The sequence below is a fragment of the Drosophila tropicalis genome, unplaced genomic scaffold, assembly GCF_018151085.1.
Source record: "Drosophila tropicalis isolate 14030-0801.00 unplaced genomic scaffold, ASM1815108v1 contig_1009, whole genome shotgun sequence".
Classification (NCBI taxonomy): domain Eukaryota; kingdom Metazoa; phylum Arthropoda; class Insecta; order Diptera; family Drosophilidae; genus Drosophila; species Drosophila tropicalis.
This window is the reverse complement of record NW_027172367.1, coordinates 1,133,860-1,154,648: the sequence shown is the minus strand read 5'-3', so window position 1 is coordinate 1,154,648 and position 20,789 is coordinate 1,133,860.

Sequence of the window (20,789 nt, the reverse complement as noted above, 5' to 3'; positions counted from 1 at the left end):
ACCTCTGCTGAAGCATACAAAAAAAAAAAGAAAAAACATAATTACACCTCAACGTGTATGTGACAACCCGTACATTCCTCATCCTATTTCATGTTAAGGGCACATGGGGTAGCTTTATCAACATTCTTCATCATCGTCGTCATCATCATTACCATCAGCAGGATGGACATGGAAATCAAAGAAGCACAGAGCTTTTCATTTTGATTGAAGGTTGTGATATTTGACAGATTCGATTGAAAATCCTTTGGGTACCGGCAGAGAAGGAAAACGAATTTGTTACTTCTTCTTTCAATTCAATGAGGGACTGACCATCGACTCCCTGGCAGTCGGGCAGGGCAAACTAGACGCCATCAAACAGATGGTTATGTGCAGATTTTGACAGGGACAACAAGGGTAAACAGATACATACACATACAAATGTACATATGTATGTACACAGTATATAGTTATATGTGTGTACATGATGTCTGAAGAGAAGAAAGAAGGCAGCAAACACACACTGAAAGAACTACACACCGCTCAGCGTTGGTTTGTATTTTTTGTTTGGATTGGTTACTGGGTGAGTGTTGGTACTTTCGCTAACATATTATATTTTGAGCAAAAGGTGATTAAACCTATTTGCATATTATAGCCAAAAGTAGACAAATGTCTCTGTGCTTTTTGGGCTTTAATTTTTGGTTTCGAAGCAAATCGAATGGTTATGGAAGGGGGTGTCCCTTTCAGACGACTGCAATTTCCACAGGGCAAGAAATACAGAAAAAGACATTTGCAAAAGACAATTGCCATGTTCCAAGGGGAGAGCACATCTGTTTCTCACAAATTTTCATTCAGACGATTGTTCCCCATCACAGGCATGCTAAAGAAAATGGGGCGAAGAGAGGTGAAGAGTTTCTATTCCGTCAACAGAAAAGTTCAATCAGAAATTAAGAAAACAGGCGCCACTGAAAAATGTCGTCGCCAAGGCAGAGAACGCGAAAAAACTTGGCTGTATTCCCATCCCACACACACAGCCAGAATGCAAAAGAAAATGGCATTAGACAATGGGACATGACGAGGATGAGGTGCAACCGGAACATTTCATCGCGTGTTGAAGACATATTTGAAGGCCTGCCAACACTTCAGACTTCCGTTAAGATGATTTTTCCAGTCTCAATTTACTGATGAGAAGCAGAAGTCTGGGAAAGAAATTGAAAATTATAATTGAAGATGCAGCGAAGGTTGTTTTTCTTAAAGAATTTACAAAATTTCCCTAATAAGTAAAAAGGGGCATAAGTTTTATAATCTTTGGATCAAGGGCATCTGTCTACTTAAAGGCTCTGTACTCTTTCAATTGGAAAGCTTTAATTTATGAAGTAAGTCCTTGCTCCGAGCTTGATATGGAATGACCGATGTAAATGTATATACAAACAAACATAAGTGTGTACGCATATGGAAATCATTTGAACTGTTTGCCACGCTTTGTTTGCCCTGTAATGTGGGAATCCCAATTGTTTTTTTACCATTGCAAAAAGGGTATATTCATTGGCATAGAAGAAAGCATCTCCGACTATATAAAGAATATACATATATTCTTGATTCTTGATCCGTCCTTCTGGATCGAAGCTAATACTCCACAAGGGGGGCTTCCAAATACTGTATATCTTAGATTAAGCTGGATCGTATCTCTGTACCATACAAACAGCAAAGTACAGTGACTCTCAACAACTTTTTTATTTTCTGAGCTGTTGTTATAAAATTTAATTTTGATTTTTTTTTTTTTATACCTTTTAATGACTGGGTCAAATTTGATTAAGATTAGATCAAACGGATCTTAAAACGGTTTCCAATAAGCCATCGACGAGACTCTTTCAATCATATAGTAATCACATACATACATACACTTGTTAAACCAAAGTTAGTTCAAGTCTATTCAATTGCCATGCTTCGTATTTTACAAGCTTCTTGTTACCACAATCAAGGTTGTGACTTATTCGAGAAGCTAATGCGATAGCAACTGATTGAAACCAATTGGTTGCGATATCCTGAATGATTTGTTTTGTCTTAAGTGAGTGAGCGGACTAAACATATTTTAACATAGGTGTTGAGCGGAATGATTCGATTAAAAGGTTTGATAGATCCTTCTCAATCATACTCGTTGCAGTTCTCATGTATATTACAAAAATATACGATATAAATATACTGTACTAAATACTAAAAACGAAATTAAGATTCGGATGCATTTGAATCATAACAATTCATTGTCCTACATTCTAACTCATTCAATTCGTTTTGTTTCGTTTGAATGTTGTGCGACTGAGTTCAGCTTATTCACTTGAAGTCGATTTTCAACGTCATTTAATTCTTTCATTTGGAATATTGTTAACTTAAATTAATTCTTCTATCATGTGTGCAGTTCTCTTATATCTGTTAATGACTGTGCCCAATTTGGTCAAAATCGGATTACTATAGTATATGCTACATTCCTCGCATTGCTCCAGACTAAGATTGTACGCCGTTCTATCGTTTTTTGCAAGGGTATACCAACTTCGACGTGGTCGAAGTTATCCCCGACCCTTTGGTTTTTATTAACAACAATCCAAGTTTATTTGAAGTACACAAGTTATGCGTTTAAACTTTTTTCACTACATCTAGTTTGCCACAATGGAGAAGTTGACCGCTTGTTAAGCAGCATTTGAAAAGAATTTTCTACATACATACATACCTACGTAGATAATTGTTTCACTTTGAGTATGGGATAGTTTGGGACATCGACTCACTTTAGACGGTATATAAAATAGAAAAATCGATTTCTGACCTAAAGTATATTTAAATAAAGTGTATTTATTCTTGCTTTTGTGAAACGAAGATTTTAGTCGGTTTGAAAATCATCTCTGACACATATTTTGAAAGTCTTGTGATTTGATAATACAAATAATAAAATTAATAGACATTCTTAAAGTTGTTCATAGGCAAAACATCCGCACAAGTTACCTTAAGTTGGACACAGAAATAGCAAATAAAAAATACGCTGCAAGGAGACGAAACTCTCATCTTATGCCGATGTCAACGCTCAGCAGAGCCATAACACAAGTTGGGTCAAATCCAGAACGATGAGGAACGAAACACATATTTTTCCTTCTTCACGTCTTTGCTTTCATACGCCACTTGCTTTTCATTTATCACAAATCCTTTATCTATCCACTCAACGACATCATCTTCCACATCTTGGTGCCGTTTGCGACTTCGTCAAAACCAAATGTCGAGACTCAAGGCTCTGGCCGCAGGTCCCAGGCTACGTCCATCTATCTCCCCCACCCGCCCACATGTGCATCGGAGCAGATAACAAAGATCCTTCAACGGATTGACAACTGGAGGCGAGCGAGCGAGTAACTTTGTAATTTCTCATACTGCTGACTCGAGACAACCACCATCAGGCCCACTTCGTCCCATACATTTGTCCACTTTAGTTTTCTACATTTGTTTGCTGGTTTCAAAATAAGAATAACGCCAATTCTAAGAGATTGGCGAAACAAAATTTCCCGTTTGCATATTTCTTTTGTGGTTTGAAAACAGGTAATCTTCAAAAAACATGAAAAATATATAAAAAAATTCAATCATTATTGTATTCAATTTTAAACTGTGAACATTTCATCTAGAGTAGTGTTAAGTCGTTGTCACAGTTTTTCTTTTTCGTATTGATAACCTCACAGTCTTAGTAAATGTGTGTGTCCATGCTGACGTCCTTTGTGTTGGAAAAGGTCCTTCATTAGAAATATTTTCAACTTGTCATCTTTTTCGTCATCAACTCAATCTCAAGTCAAACCGAACGGCTGTTGCCTTCGCCAGCCCTGTTGCCTGTCGCTTCACATCTCGTCAGACCGTCTGGACCTCTCCACATCCCTGCCTTTGCATGTAAGGGGAACTTGTCCAATATTGTCCTTTTTCCTTATGATTTTCATTTGTCCATCTTTTGCTTGTATTTCGTCAGCATATCCACTCCCCCACCCCACCCACGCCCCTTTCGACACTGCATCTTTTCTGGCCTTTTGGCTTGTAACTTTCCTTTTGCTCTTAACTTTCACAAATATATTTTCCGTCTTCTCCAGTTCTCCAGTTCTCTCTCTCTATCTTTCTCTCTCTCTTTATATCTAAAAGTTGTGTTATGATGAGGGGTCAACGCGAATCTAGGCATACAGTTCGTCTAGGGAAAATTTTCAGTTGATAGACTCAGTCAGTCATTACCGCTCAATAGAATCAGGAGAAAAATTAAGAATCGATTAAGAAAATTAGATTAGAAATTAGAACCCTTTAAATATTTTTTAATTGAAATTATAAACAGATCGAAAAAAGCAACAAAATATGATTTGTATTATCCCCGAAGGCAGGGTATTATAAAATATAGTATAATCTTGATCGGCATGAGAAGCCGAGTCGATACACCCATGTTCGATGTGTATTTATTTATCAGTTTTAAACAGATCATTTTAATAGAACTTCTTTTTGTGTTAGCCAATATAATTTTCTTGTAAATAAATAAAAAATATTTTCCTCCTTACTGCCTGTACTAGGTTTGAACTGATTAAATGTCCAATAATATATTTGGGGTTTCGTTACATACATATATAACGATAGCAATAAAATGAAATCCTACCAAGTTCATTCCAAATCTTTAAATTTTGAGGTAAGGACATTTTTTCCAATAACTCTCTTTGTTGTTCTGTTGAAACATGAGGACATCATCTTCATGCGTTTATTGAATATGCTTGACATTTTGTCCAGTGTCGGGCATTAACTGTACTGTTACTTTTATATTACGTGTCAGTGTCAACAGCATCATCCCGACATTGAGGCAAGGAACTGGTGAAAGAAATGACGAAGTGACGAACGACCGGCATCAGTAGTCCAGACGAAGACGAAGACGGCGACGGCGAGTGCTTCATTCAATCTTTCAGTCATTCCATCAGAATGGAATTGACCAGGCAAGCAAAAGCCATCGTTCCATAAACCATCCCACCGTGCCCCAAAATGAGGAAACCCCCCTCTTGACTGTCTGATGATAAACCCGAGGAGGACAACAACGATGGCGATGGCGATGGCAATGACGAGAACGAGAACCACTACAACAACATAACTAAATACACTTCAAAAGAATAAGTTGACAGCTGACGATGACTTGTCAGAGACAGGTTTCTATCCTTTTATATACACACACAAACACACACACAATCACACTCACACATTATGTGTCCTATCCCTTCGCTCCACTGCTTCCCACAACCACACATATAAGCTGAGAGAAAGCCTGGAACAACGCATGTCCAACAGTTGACGGACATCGGACTATGAACTTTCCTTACCCTGCCCTCTCTGTTGGTCATCGCGTTGTGTTACCTTAGGGATAATGATTTTTCAGTCGAGTGAAAATAATTTTTAAAGTAAACAGACAATTTCAACTCTTTGTCGTTGTTATTTTCATCGTCTCCTGTTTTACTCTTTGCCACCCTTTGGTCCAACAGTTGCATAAATTTCCAACAGGACGCGACTGGCGCCGCCGTTGACTTCGTCTTCACTTCAATCGGAAAAAGGGGAAGAAAATGCGGGTCCCATAAAATGTTTTGTGTCGCTTGTTTCTAAGAGGGTTGGAGATGTGCTACGGACAAGTCGACCAAATAATTGCAGCTCTTACAAAAGAATTGGGATGTATAAAGTACTCAAAGCCGGACAAGTACGCGATTCAGTATGATTAGAGCGGTACAAGTTGAATTTTAACTTGACAATTTTAATACCTATCAAGTATTTTGCAATTGGTTTAATTCAATCAAGTCCAGTCCGATTCATTAGCTAATCAATTAACATTCGTACATGCATATGTAGGGTTGCATCTGATGCCTTCCACAAATATGTAACCGTTTTTCAATTATTCAACTCGAATTCGTCCTTGGCTATAATTCAATATGCCAATTGAAAATCCGTTTGCAACTCAAGTTCATCGTTAAGGAACATTGTGCGGTGAGGGTAAAAGAAACGAACGTCAATCTGTCCAACTCACTCACTCATTTGCCCAGACAGGATGTCAGTCCGTCACTCACTCACTCACTCAATCCGTTCCATTCCATTCCACGTTCCAATCGAGAACCTGAGGTCGGTTCCGTTTTAGTTTCAGTTTTGGACGAGTCGCTGTCAATTTAAAATAGAAAATTTATAGAGCAGACAAAATGATGGACAGCCATCGGTAGTTACTCCAAGAGCAATGTCTATGCATGTGTATAGTGTCCTGACTGAGGTGGAGTTGGATTGGGTGGTCTGCAATGACTGACTGGCAAATTGATGGACAGATTGATGGGCAGATGAGATTAAATAACTTGTAGAATTATATGTATGTATATTGTACATACATATACATACATATCTGTACATGTGGATGTATGTGTGTATCTGCAAACGTAAAAAGATGTGTGTATTAGTTCGTACTCGAGACCCACACCAATACGCCTTTCGAAGATAGACGGAGGGATAAACAGAACTAGCGAAAAAGAGAGACCTGGAGAGACAGTGGAATAAATACAGAGCGCTCATGAGAGAGAGATAGAGAAATAGCGAAAGTTAGAAAGAAAAGATAGAGAAACAGACAACTCCGTAAAAATGCAATGCAAAAGTTTTTGCGTTGACGATTTGTCAGAACGAACTTAGTTTTTGACTTGTGCCTTTGTTCGCTTGTTTCGTCAATCAAAATTACGTGACGTTTCACATTTTGCGTCATTCAATGCCCGTCATAAATGCGAATGCGACAATGAATGAATGGGGAGACCACTTGGAAGGAACAATTGGGAGGTGTACGTGCCTACATGGCAACGAACCTTTCAGAATTGTTTAAGTAAAGCTTTACTTTTACTTTTACCAAGAAATTGGGCATAGGCAGTAGTAACCACTAGGTGAGCACCTTTTTGGCCATGATTGAACTACTCGCACCACCACTCCACAACTGGGTACCAGACCAGATACCAATCTAGTTACTCACCTAGTTCCCACATGGGTACATACTCGTCTGACCCTTTGAAATTCGAAAGATAACCCACCAGGTCATTTAGGCATATAAACAAGTAGGATCCGGATTCGAATCCTAGGCTATTCTACTAATGTAGTTTTCGTATAATCTCTGCTTGTAAAAAATAATTACATACATACATATGTATGTATAATCAATTCCTTTTACATGCCTCCTAGCAAGTGTTATCTCACTCACTCTTACAAACAACCGAGCGCCACCAATCGCCAAAGCCCAACTCCGCCACTAGTAGAACTCTTTTTATATCCGTGCAATAAGGGTATATTAATTTTGATGAGAACTGTGCAACGCATAGAAGGAACGAAGCATATGACCATATAAAGTATATATATTCCTGATCAGCACGACGAGACGAGTTCAAATAGCCATTTCCATCAGTTCATCCGTTCGTCTGTTTCAACGCGAACTTCTCCTAGACCGTTAAAGTTACTGCATATACTGCATAGTTTGTGTATCTCGGATTCAGCCGGATCGAAAAACTATATCAAATAAATCCCATACAAACGGCAAAGTCACGAACAGTGACTTTTTTTTAATAACTACGTTGTTTTCTGAGCTATTGCCGTGAAATGTATTGTTGATGTTCATTACAGCTATAAACAATTGTGCCAGATATGATCAAGATCGGGCGACTATATCATATTGCTTCCATAGAAACGATCGGTGAAAGACATTGACTTTTGTCAATAACTTTGTTATTTGCTATGCTAAGATTATAGGCCGTTCTTTCGCAAATTTTAGACCTTTTAAATACTTTTAAAATATTTCCACTTTGAAATTTATAGGTTAGGAAAAAGTTACACAAAATTGCAACTTGACACGGTCGAAGTTAGCCCCTGGTTTACAAATATTTTGAACGTTTCCGATTTTATTTAAATTCGGTAGGTCGGTAGAAAGGACTAAGACTAACTAGTGTGCTAAATTTGATAGTCAACTAATTTCGGAAGGCAACCAGTTTTTTCTAAATTATGAAGGCGTGGCAAAAATTTTAAATAATATTAAGTCTATTTACCAAGTTTGGTTACTTTTGCGTTGTTAGTTTTCAAGAAAATCAGTTTTATGTGGGCGTGACAAAATTTTTAAGCAAACATAATCTGCGCGCTTACAAATCCAGTGCCGGATTCGGTGTCTATATCCATAACTTTGTCTTGTGTAGCCTTTGAGAAAATCGCCTTTATTTTATTTGGGTTGGGAAGGGAAGGGTGTAGGGGAGAGAGGGGAGGCGAGTTATAGTGACATATAACAGCACGATCCGAAAACTGATAAGTGTCCTAAGTTCGCATTTTCGTAGGCTATATTTGGATAGACTTAGACGTATCCAATTCGTAATATCCGAAATATCTATGATTATGTAATTTTTTAATGCGAATATCAATTTAATTTTTGACAAGAAATGGTTTTAAAAACATCGAATAAATTATAAATTTAGTTCGATGTTAACTAACCAACACAATTTTAAAATTTTCAGTTAAAAATGCTAAAACGAAGGGCGCACTAGTATGAATTTAAATATTGCGCTTTAACATAATAACTAAATTTGAATAAGGATCCGGTATATAAACTATTTATTGATAAAAACAGAATCAGACGGATCAGAATACTAAATCATACAGTTGCCATCCAATGACGTAGTCGGTTTGAGCAGAGCCGATTTATATTGACTGTAACTTGTGTTCTATTTATCTAATCTGATTAAAATGTTTTATATCCAAAACTATCACATTTGTAAATTTCCAAGGGATACTCCAATTTCTTCACCTCCGATCCTGATAATTTTCATTCAGTGTCTCAATTGTGTTATAAGTAGCTCAAATATCAATTTTCATCCCAATAGCTCTTAAGATGGCTGCGTGAAGTTGATTTGTTGATTGACGAACGGACGGACGGACATATCCTGATCCAGAATTTATGGAATTTATGGGGTCGAAAACATCTTCTTTGACTAATAATAATTACCATCTGCAAGGGCAAATTCAAATTATAACATTTAAATAAAATGAATAATATTTCAATTTCAAATAAAATTAAAACTTAATTATTTCTTAATTTTTTTATCGCGCTTTAATTTAATTTATGGGTACCCTTCGTTTATGGGTAAAGTACTTCTAGCATGCCACCCAAGTAGTGGCAATTGCAGACATTTCATACAAAAAAGTAAACGACGAAACACATTGCTAATAGTTAACAAAGTAAGAAGAGGGGTTTTCTGGTAAGTAAGGATTTCCCCACCAGGAGTTAATGTCGTCATGTTAGCTTTCGCCTGCTACAGGTGCATCTAAACGAAAAAAGAACTCATTTTGGGCTGGACAATGAATTAGAACGTTCCATACATACATACATACATGTATATAGTTACTGAGATACACCTTCGTTCTTTTGAAAAAAGTTGTAGATATGGGAAATCTAAGATTTGGGGCCAGCATTCGTTTTGGAGCCAGTCGAAATTTTGGTCCTAATGCCGTTTTATGACACTTACATATGTACTAAAGTACAAATGAAACATACATAATGATACATCCCAGACGGAATCTTTTTGTTTACTTCATCGCTTACGTGGGGATTACTTGGTAGACAGTTTCGATTCCAGTCCCGAAATAAGTGAAAAATCAAAATCGAATACAAAACTGTTTACTATTGCGAAAAAGTAATCAACATTAAGATTAATTACTGTAAAGCTAAAATGTGATCACTTTCTGTTAAGGGAAATATTAATCATAACATAATTACTACTGTTCAACTGAATGCAATACAGTAATCACTTTCTAATCTAATTACTACTGTTAAAAAGTAAGCAGTAAGAAAAAACTTGCACAGAAAATAAAAAACAATTACTAACCAGAAAGCAGGGGCTGACTTCCTGTATACCCTTGCAAGCATTTGCGAAAGAACGGCCTACAATCTTAGCATAAGAAATTACGAAGTTATTGATCAAAGTCACTGTTTTCCATTTTTGGATTTTTTTGGTATTTTCTTTTTTATACCATACACCCATATGGTGAAATGGTAAAATCAAAATGTATGTAACAGGTAGAAGGAAGCTTTTCCGACCCCATAAAGAATATATATATTCTTGATCAGAATCTAGCCACGTCCATCTGTCCGTCTGTATGAACCAGTAGATCTCGGAGACTACAAAAAATAGAGCCACTAAATTTGTTATGTAGGTTCGTGTAGGATGTAAAGTGATCGAGTTTATTTCAAATTTTTGCCACACCCCCTTCCGTCCCCGTAATTTGAAAAAACTCGATTATCTCCCATCATTGTCTACCTTATGCCATAAATTTTCGCAAACTTGAAATTGATATTGATATATAAAATTGATAATTGATATCCAGCAATGTACCAAATTTTATTCAAATCGGACAAAAATTAGCCAAGATATGCATAAAAACCTTTTCCATAAGGCGGAGTTGGCCGTTGTTTGGTTGGGGGCGCTAAGATTGACCGAGATAGCGAGATAAGCTGGCTAAGCAGCATGTAAGCAGAATTTTAAGTACAAAACATACATTTGTTGTTATGAATTTAAAACAGAGATTTTTCTTGGTGCATGGTATACAGAAGTCGGCGAGACGACGCACTTATTTCAAAAATTTTATCTTATCTGTAGCATGTAACGTTGAATCTCACAAGGAGTGTTGAGCAGATGTTCGTGCATAGTGCTGGCCGAGTACGCGATAGGTTCGGCTAGGGTCAGGTCGGCTGGGAGTGGGTTATACGATAGAGATTAGCCAGAACTATAGTTACTCACATTCGATACAGACGTAAAATTTTAAATTCGCGTACTTAAGGACACCAAGGGATAACGGTACAGGTTTAGATGCGAAAGAAAGAAGGCCTGAGGAGACCAGAAACAAGAACACGTTAAACTATGTAGTATCAGGAGTAATTTTTTACATGTTAATCAAAATGGCTGCTTCGATCTCCCACTACTAAAAGACTCTCAGCGGAAGTAGCCTCATATGTACACGCAATCCAATGCCAATCCACTTTTATGAGTTTCATTGGCCATATGCCCGATGGTATATGTCACTGACAATGTGAAAAATATGAAAAGTAAACCTAAAGCTCTGCCTATGAGGTTTTTAAGGTGGTGGCCACAAAACAAATCAAGCAATAAATTTCGCTGACAAAAAACAAGCGAACCAGAAATGAATCCCGCTAAGTACGCGAGAATTTAGACTAAGTGCCATGCATGTGAACATGAATTTGACGGAGGTGGCAGGGGAACACGAAGGGGAATGTGAATGGATATTCGTTTGGCGTTGGTCTTCGTCTTTGGATGTGGGCAAGAAGAGTCGCATCACTTGCTCGGGCCAGGCTGTGTGTGTTTATATATCACTCACATGTATGTCAGATGACAAACAACTGACAAGTGACAAGATTCAGCATCGTCGTTGGTCCATTCATATGCTGGGTTGCTGGCACAGTGGAACGACCTTATTGAAATATAAATGCTATTATTTAGTTAAGGTATATTAGTTTGTTTTGTAACTTACGACATCGTTTAATGTATAACATATTTTTGACGAGGTTCAGATCTTTGTAGATCAGATAACAATTCTGTCCGTCATTAAAAGCAATCGAGAGAAAAGTTAGTATTTTCTTTCAACTAAAGCTGTTCTATGACATTCTATAATGGTTAAGGCAAAATAAAAGTCTAGAAAGGTTAATAAACGTAAATAGTGATGTAAGCAAACATGTTGAAATCATCTATGATTAAGAGCTGACCTCATCATTAGATTTTGGCATATTCATACTTTATAACAATTGGCCTTAAGAAGTTCATATGAAAGTTGAATGCTTAAGTCAAAGTATTTAATCTGTCTTGCTCCACTGTGAGTGCTAACATTGTGCTCGAATGCTTTTTCCCTGTCTTATTTTGTTTTGGCAGCGAATTATGATGATTATGATGATGAACGCGTGGTTGTCCGTTATGCTCGGTCGCCTCTTTCAATTTGCTCCCTGCCCACCTACCCAATCCTGCCCCACTGCCTCTCAGCATTGCTACGATGGCGACAACTAAGAAATGTAGCAATTCTGTGGAATTTCTTTCGCAGCCAATTTCATGTACCCGCGCAATTGTCTGTGTCTCTGTGCATTCACTAAATCCGACTGCCATCTCCACGTTGTTGTCAGCGTCTTAGGCGTCATCGTCCGCCGGGGGCATGTAAATCACTTTATATGCGAGCTATCTGAGTGTCAGAAATTAAGAAGCCCAATTAGATGTTGCCACCTGTCAGCAGTTCGTCATTTCCATCCAAGAATATGACATTCATTCATACGGCAGAATGACGAAGTAGACGAAACGCATCAGTGGACCAGTTGTTGGCAAGAAATTTGTGTCAGTGTATGTTGTGGCTATAAGAGTCGGCGTCGACATTGAGCGAAATGATGAGATATTTTTACTAGTTATTCACACAACACTATGCGATTCCAAGTGTTTTGGAAAATATTACAAATTTTGAGGTATTCCCTAACGTCATGTAAATTAACGATCAAATTTACATGAAGACAATAAATAAAGACCTGAGAGAACAAATTTCTTCCTATTCCAATTAGTTGTGTTAAGTTAAAGAATTAACTATATAATTGTAAGTAAGAAACACCCATTGAGTAAATTTGTATCACAAACTGTTAAATAATCATACTTCCCGCAATATTTAAACGCTTGCGAGCCGAGAAAGTTTTAATTCTGTACATAGTTTGACTATTTAGTAGGTCTCTGAATAGAAACCAGAAACTGTTTCAATGGGATTGCATCATATTTTTAACTGCCTATTATGGATAATACAGTCTTCGTCTCTTTTACTTGGGTTTGGCATGACTTAATTTTCATCAGATTTTAACAAAAAAAATATCAAAAAAGCTAACTTCGGCTGTTCCGAAGTTTATATCCCAATACTTGTCCATAATATGTATTTCTACATATTCCTAACTCTTTTTCCGTAACTCAATTCATCAATGCACATACAAAACATTTCGAATTTCGTTTCCATTTCTTGTTTTTCTTCTTCCCCATCCACCTTTACGTTCTTGACGCGATTGGCAAGCATACACATACAGTTTATGTAGTGTTGCGTCTGTGTGTGTATGCGTGTGCTCTGTTGATTCGAGCACTGACGTAGTGCGCAGCGCTGCCAGCAGAGCCGATTTATATTGACTGTAACATGTGTTCTCTTTATCCGATCTGATTCAAATTTTGGGATCTGAGGTTTTATATCCAATATTATCACATATGTAAATTTCATAGCGATACTCCAATTTCTTGACTGTGTTTTTTTTTATATCTACATGATATAGTGATTCGATCCTGACAATTTTCATACTTTATCTTACCCGGGATATGAATAGCTCAAATATCAAGTTTTATCGCAATAGCTTTAAATGGGTGAGAAAAACGCATACGCACCGACGGCTTTATCGACGCAGCTTCTTATGCAGATCAAGAATATATATGTATAAATTTTATGGTGTCGGAAACGAACCTACTGTGCGTTACAAACATCTGACCAATTTTATAATACAATCAGCAAGAGTATAATAAACGGCTTTGGCCAAAAAACAAAAATTTCATTATTTTGTTTAGAAGTGTTCAAGCATGTCATCCGGCAGGATCAACGCAGACCTTTTCTAGTCCACTAAGCTACAGCTCTGAAATGTAAAAAGGGGGGAATATTCTGCAGGGATTGTATTTCTCGTATAAAGATTTCAAAAGATTGTTCCCTGTTAGCAACTGCACATCTTAGTTTAAAATAATTATTAAATGAAAACGGATTATTAAAGGAATCATCGTACAAATGGACTAAATGCCACTCTGTTTTGTCAGTTGCTTGCCGTAATTTGTCCTGCATAAGAAATACTTGAGGTCGTCTACTACTTTTTATGTGGGAATAGATAAATGAATGTTGATCATTTTGTTTACTTATTAGGTAATGCATAATAAGTTGTTGAATTATATTCGTATGTAAGTATATAAGTACAATTTCCTGAGCCAAGCAACTGGCAAGAGGGAAGAAATAATGGCAAACGAAAGAGGTGACATGATTGGGATGCAAAATACATTACCAGTGACGATGTATGCCAGAACTCTCACTCACCGAGACTGTTGGCAAGGCATATCATTGTAAACAACCGCCAAGATGCTGATGGTCGCGACAGGGATACGACACATGGCTGGTGACAATCTGGGCGCGGGGTCTCAAACTGATAAGCCAGATGATGAGCCGTATTATGTTGCCTTGCTCTGGAGACGAGCAGAGCGTGCCATAAATGTCGCATGCGACATTACTGATAGTTGTGATTATACTCCTATGCCAGTTTGCAAAGTAAGTCCCGCATGACGGCCCCTGAACAAGCAGGAAAATTTGCATTCGCACGAAAATGTCATCAAGAATGCATCATTAGCGTCTGGGAATTGGCCAAACAAGTCTATTTGTCGCCTTCCACAGACACGAAACTCGTTGCGATATGCAAAAGAGTTGCACCCAATGCACCTCCCACTCTTAAATGTAGGGCCTACAGATCTGGCTTGGAAAAACGGCATGCTGAATTTGTTACGTGGCAGGTAACACTTGTTGCCAGCATGTGGTTTTGATCTGTGGTTGGATGGCTTTAACAGTTGTGAGCAATTTAAATGCAAATTCTATTTGGGGTATTGTTGAAGCCGAGCTTAAGGATCCCTATTGGCGAGACTAGTTCACAGTTGTCATGTCGTATAAAGTTCTAAGCCTGAAAGAACTGCCAATTTCAATAAAATACTTTACAATGTTCAACTGACTGGGAGCAAAGTTTTTAATTTATATTTTCCGATTTGTAAACATTAACTTAACCTGGCAATATACAAACTTTTTTAAGTGAGAATTATAATCAAAATGCATATAACCTCATTTATATACTGCGTTGCGACATTAGGTTTTCATTTAACAAAACCCTGATACAAGCATGTCCATGTTCAAGCAAACCTGCCAGTGATCCGTCGCTAAAGTCTCCTCCTAAACGAACTCCAACAACCGTGTTGGATGCGACTGCGAACCGTTGGACGACACTCATGGCTCATGAGGCCATAACTTGCGTGAAACATGTTAATAATTTACAATTTGGTATTCATAAATAAAATGTCATCCTGGCTACTCCAAGACACGGACACCACAGTCTCACAGTCTCTCTGGGTAATAAGCGAATGTTGATTGAGGTTATATTTCATGGTAAATGGTTGCCGTTGGTTGGAAAAGTCCCGGTCAGAGACGAAGCCGAGTCGAAGACCTCGGGACAAGCAAAGTCCCATGTTAATCTCATCTGCAGTTGGTATGACGTTTGACACAGCAACCGCAGTAAGACAGAGAAACAAATAGAAACAACAGGAATGGCATTGGTGGCGGCTTAGTCCGCCAATTGCATCAATGCTATTGCGCCTAGGTCTTACAAATTTTTAAACTTCAGACTGCATTTAGGACTCGGTGCTTCGAACTAAATAATATACAGCTACTAAGCATGTTTCATTAACTTGGTCTACTTTGCTAGATTCATTAAGTTTAAAGGTCTGTGGCAAGATTACAACCAAATGTATCCGTATCTGTGGAATATTTTATTTATTTAAAGGCTATGATGGTGTTGGACTGGCATTGCCTTCAAAGTCAACGAGAGTCCAACACCATCAGTTTTCAATCACAGCGTAAATTGCCATTCCATTCTGTCACTTTTCACCCGCAGATGCACTTCGTGGCAGCTGCCTCAGACTATCCGAATTTGCATCGCACTTGTTGCTCTTCAAAATCACTTCGCAACTTTTGCATCTACATGATGATGGCTTGGCCCCCAAAGTGGTGTCAGCACTTCGCCTGACTGATGAGTTACTCATCCGGAAATGTTTTTTCACTTCACTTGAGTCGCGAGTCCAAACGCAGAGTCGCAACAAAGCGTCATTGTCACCAGTTGACAAATTGGAATGTGAAATTATAAAAAGTCTCTTCTGATGGATGAGTTCTACAATAAGGTTAATAGACAACATTTCCTTTGTGTTAGTTGTGCTACTAAAATCTAACTTTATTTAGTTTTTAATAATTTTCACATCATTTCATATTTACCTTTCACTGCAACTAAAGGGTGAGCAGGATTGATATGAAGCTAATAAGGGCAATAACACAGTAATTTAATTGGCTAGGGTTAGGAATGTTCCTAGGTCTACAGGTATTGACAGTCAGAATGTTCGCATTAGACCAGCGAAATGTTACCAATTATAATGAAATGACCAACAGATTGCAATTTTACCACATCCTCTGTCTTGACAATGAGCTGAAATGGTATATTAAAGTCATCAAAATCCATATAAGCATCAACAGCCGAGTCGATCCAGCCATGTCCATCTGTTCCCCCATCCGTCTGTATGAACAACTATAATGGTACATAGATGCAGAGCCAACGAGTTCGGTATGCAAACTTGATTAGTAAGTACGGAGATTTTGGTTGTTTAATATTTTTGATCCCTATTGCAACCGTTATTCTATAAAAACCGATTGTCTTTCGAGAATTTTGTAAACATGCATTTGATCTTGTAAATTTAAGACTAGTAATTTACTTGGTGCATGGTATACCAAGGTCGACGAGACGACTTAATTGCCTCATTTTAAACATCGCCAATTTATCTTTCCCATATTTTGCAGATAAACAGGAAAAGGCGATGGACTGCAAACAAATCATGAGACTGACTGCATAAATCACACAACACATTTCACATTTTGGGGATGTCACCACAGAAAGTATGTATACCATATGTAGATACATACATACATACACACCACTCCCCTGCCCAACCTTCCTTGTTCCCACACGTATCATCCGCAATGTCGATATTGGCCAAAGGAAGTTTTACAGTTAAGTAAACGCAACCAGCGCTGCTTTGATGACTATTGAATGAGACCAAAGAGGAAGCTTACACTGAAAGGTCGTCGGGTTGGTGTTGGACTTGTTGGGGTCAACATCAATTCTGAGCTTTATTTCGTCATTATTTGTAAGATATGAAAACCGATACATTAGTTTTTTTTTTTTGATGTATTAAAAATGTATTTATTAATTTACAGAATTCATACCTGACTTATTCACAAGCGTACTCAGGAGAATTACGATTAGGGATTCGGCCTCAATCTATTAAGTGCAAATTCTATGTTTCCATTTTCTTTTTAATTTTTTGCTTAATGAGGGCAAAGAGTGAGAGCACTGGTACGGGAAAGCCGAAAGCGGAGCGGCAGCAAATATGCCACCCATCGAGTAAAGTCTTCCCGTCCAAGTTGGATCCAGCAGGGAACACAGTTCTCCCCCCGACACGAAGTTGATTACACTGATGGCGTTGCCGTGTAGCTGTCAGCAACGCTGCTGATGATGACGATGATGAGAGCACGAGGATGCCGCTGTTGCCTTCTAGATGCTGATACTGGACGGGATGCTGATGTTGCTGCCGTATCTGTTTGTTGTCAAAGTCTGAGCCCTGGCCCTGGCCAGAGGTTGAGTTGGAGTTGCATTTGCTCACACGATTTGGTCTCGCTCCTGGCCCCAGTCGCGGTGTGTAATAAATCTGTCAGTAGGTGATTTTTATGGCCCCGCTCGACACTCTACTCCTGCCCGTTGCTTGCTGCTGTTTTTATAATCAAATAATAAATGCGCTCCAAGCTGAGCCAGTTACTGTACCCAACTTGAGACAGGGTCTCGCAAGACGGGTCTCTGAACTGCCTTTGAGCTGCCTTGGCGTTGGCGTTGCTTTTGGATTTATTGTTGTTGGATTTATTGTTGTTAACTGAGTAGCTGTGAATTGGTGAACATATACTTTAGAAAGTATTTAGGGGAAAGCTTTAATACAGAGATAAACTAACTTAAGAAAAATATCAAAAAGTTTCTTTTGACTATGCCGAAGTTTATATACTCTTGCAGCCTTTGGTCATAATGTTTTTACATGTTCCATAATATTTTTACCTTCAAACCATTTATATGTCAACAATCTGCCCTCATACACATACAGTTGATAGCCTCTGCTGATTTTCAGCAATAATGTAGTAGGCGTTTATCTTACTCAGGTTATAAGTAGCTTAAAAAGCAAAATCCATTCCAACAGCTTTTAAATTGGAGGTGCGAAGTTGATTTGCCCCGACAGACGGACGATTAACTTTTCTTGCTGATCAAGAATATACATATACATACATATACTCTATGGGGTCGGACGAAAACGGAAACTATTTCTCTGCATTGCACACATCTGATCAAGTTTAAAATACACTCTGCAATGGGTTTTCTATGGTGGTTATAGTGGTCGGATCCGGCGATTTTTCCTAATTGAGCGTAAAGTTGGTTTGCACGGACAGAGATGGGTGCAGCAATTCGTCTCATCAAGAGTATATGTATGTCATTTCTTATATAACCTTCTCATCTGTCCAATTTTATAAAACCCACTGTAAGTTTAACTGGAGAAGTTGTCGATGATATGTATAATAGTTTTCATATTTTAAAATATTCGATTCTGCATTCTCTGATGATCGATAACTGAAACGAACCATTATCATCATCCATGCCTTCAGAAGCATTCCCTAATTAAAGGATACCAACTGCGGAAGCGAGACGTCGGTGCATCTATATTCATATATTGATAAAGTTGTAAAAGTTGAAAGTTGCGCAAAACAATAAAAATAAATTCTAATGAAGATAGCCGACCAGCATGGCGCAATAAGACCAAACCCTGCTCAGGCGCCATTTGTGCTGGCAATTTTCTCATCTTACCATAAGCACGACCAGATGGGACACGGACGTGGTGTTGGGCCAAGGGGCCGAGGAAACAGAGACGGCGAAAAAATGACGATGACTTCTGATGCTGCACTTCCGTAATTTTGTCGAGTAAAAGCGAGAAAAACAATCGAATAAACTGTCGGAACATCAAAATTCAAACGTCAAAACGAGGCAAGGACTCGAACCCGAATCCACAACCGGCCCGAACTCAACTCAAGCAAAACTCAAACCAGTCAAGCGTCAAAGTTCCTAATGCACACAACAAATTTCTTACATAAAGACAAGGAGAAAGAACGAAGGCAATGGCAAGGCACATCGATGCAGCTAGCCGCTGACGAGTATAAAGACCGGGCACAGAGAAGACGCAGAAATGTCGTGGACAAAATGACGATGTCACGAAAATTGCAGAATATAAAATTCCTAGTTCCGGCCATGACGTCTACCCCAGACCACATAGAAAATAGAAGAGCCTGGCCTCGCTTCGATTTTGTGTCCAAGGACACAAAATACGGAGCAAAATACACTATAAAAATATAAAATCAAAAAGTAGAGAGAAATGAAAGAGAGGAGCACAGTAAGAAACTTTTCAAAAATTATTGAAATGTCACGTAGCAACTTCTCAAATTGCAAAAATCCTGACGCTGTCGTTCAATGCGCTGTGCGGATTGATAGAGCAAGTCGGGTAAGATAAAAAGAAAGAGTGAGTAAAAAAGTCGGAAAGGGCGCGGCTGTAGCTGCTAGAACTGCACTTGTCGCCTGCAGTTGGCGGAAACCGAAGAGTTTTTCAGTCACTGTTCGGCCGCTGACACTAAGACGCCAACGCTCAAGCCAGTCCTAGCGCCCTACTCAAGCAAATCCAATACACAGCCCCAGTAAAAGATGGAATTTCCCCATCCAAACGCCAACCGCAATTCAACGTGCGAGCGACAGTTTGACCCAGGACGTTTTTTTTTTTTGGGTGGCGAAACATTATGAGGCAACAAAGTACCAGGGACGAAATGGACCAGTATTCTCCCGACATGTATGGCGCCCTTTCCCCAACCTATTTGACTGCAGTCTGTCCCTGACTCCAACATGGACTGCTGCTCTGGCCATTGCCACAACGAAAAGCCGAACTCAGCAACAACAATGTGGAAGGTTTGAGTATGGGGTGGAACGACCAACGACGCGACGTTGACGTCGACGTCCTCGTCAATCGTCAAATGTCGCCATGGCGCTGTCAAATACAGGAAAAGAAGAGAGAGACAGCAATAGTTGGACAGAAAGAGGGGGTGGGTGGACGAATGGATCAAGAAGTGGCATGGAAGTCTTGCCATGTTTTCGCAGGCATTAGGCAACCTAACCTTCACCCCGTACTCCTATGATTACCACCAACTCAGGCATCTCTAGAAATCTGCGAGCAGCGCAGAAAGTTTTCATGACTTTTCTTTTATTGCACATTTCAACAAAACGATTGATGGCTTTCATGACACAAAGGGGCGATAGCGGAGAGTCACAGAGTAAGGGTTATTCGCAAGTTTATCCTTGCTTTAGGGTTATGGGTTCGAGATGCTGGCGATGCTGTAATATGATGGCTCAAGGATTAGTCTGACTTGGCGCGTTACGCGAATCACTTTTTCTATTTATTTTTTGGTTCGATATTTCGGTTATCTTAATAAATGTTTGTATATGTGGGATAATGTATGACAAATTGCAAATTTTTGGTAAATGGAAACTCCTAAATATGTAAAATACTGCGATTTCGACAGCAACAACGAACAAATCATTGCTAACCTCAATGGTCAGGGTATTCGCCATTCGTTTGCCCTTTCTTGCAGCTTTCCTTTTGGTTCTGGTCATCTTGGAGAGAAACTTCAGCTTCCTCCTGGTCCCCATTGACGTTCTCCTTCCGTGGCTTGGACGTGGTACGTCTCCTGATGACAAGAAAGAAGAGTTTTTGACTGATGCGCTATTTGTTGTATATTCGAGTAAGGTTGCT